We start from the raw sequence: 1,385 nt of genomic DNA on the forward strand, positions 1-1,385 counted from the left end.
CCTGGGTAAGATAGTTAATTCTAGCTTGCCCTATGTGGAAGAGAGCATACATGAACCAAGAACGAAGGTTATGATCGAGGAATGATTCGACAACTAACCGATGGTATGAAATGTGAAGAATTCAAGCAAGCACACAATCAAGTCATCACTTGGGCATGCTCGATAGCCAACCCTATGACATTAACCTAGTAGAGCATGCGAAAACCAATATATATGTAAACGATGCCCCTCCCTAGTTCAGCGCTTCAACCAAGTGATGACTTCAGAATGGCTAAATCAAATCGGTTCAAAACATACCATCGGTACCCTATTGAAACACACAAGTCGATATCAAACCTCATGATTGTGTAGTCCTCCACTGGTCCACACTGCTCCGGCGGTCCTGGGTAAGATAGTTCATTCTAGCTTGCCCTATGTGGAAGAGGGCACATTACTCAATACTGTGGTGTTATGAACAAAGTATAGTCCTCCACTGGTCCACGCTGCTTCGGCGGTCCTGGGTAAGATAGTTAGTTCTAGCTTGCCCTATGTGGAAGAGGGCATACAAGACAAAGTATAGTTCTCCCCTGGTCCACGCTGCTTCGGCGGTCCTGGGTAAGATAGTTAATTCTAGCTTGCCCTATGTGGAAGAGAGCATACATGAACCAAGAACGAAGGTTATGATCGAGGAATGATTCGACAACTAACCGATGGTATGAAATGTGAAGAATTCAAGCAAGCACACAATCAAGTCATCACTTGGGCATGCTCGATAGCCAACCTCATGACATTAACCTAGTAGAGCATGCGAAAACCAATATATATGTAAACGATGCCTCCCTAGTTCAGCGCTTCAACCAAGTGATGACTTCAGAATGGCTAAATCAAATCGGTTCAAACCATACCATCGGTACCCTATTGAAACACACAAGTCGATATCAAACCTCATGATTGTGTAGTCCTCCACTGGTCCACGCCGCTTCGGCCGTCCTGGGTAAAATGGAACATTCCAGCTTGCCCTATGTGGAAGAGGGCACATTACTCAATACTGTGGTGTGAAGTATAAAGTTCAGTTCTCCCCTGGTCCACGCCGCTTCGGCCGTCCTGGGTAAAATGGATTCATCCAGCTTGCCCTATGTGGAATGAGGACACTTTATGCTTCGTCTCTAAGCGGCGGCTTGCTCCTCCCTACGGGGAACGGGTATACGCGCACAGCGGCGGCTTACGTTATGGCAGTCATGGATGCCTTACGTTTCCATGAAAAGTGTGTTCCTCCCCTGGTCCACGCTGCTTCGGCAGTCCTGGGTAAGATAGTTAGTTCTAGCTTGCCCTATGTGGAAGAGGACACGTAGACTTACTGTGGTGTGAAGTATAAGGTTCAGTTCTCCCCTGGTCCACGCCGCTTC

Source organism: Anopheles coustani (genome assembly GCF_943734705.1).
Source record: "Anopheles coustani chromosome X unlocalized genomic scaffold, idAnoCousDA_361_x.2 X_unloc_17, whole genome shotgun sequence".
In the NCBI taxonomy this organism is placed as follows: Eukaryota; Metazoa; Arthropoda; class Insecta; order Diptera; family Culicidae; genus Anopheles; species Anopheles coustani.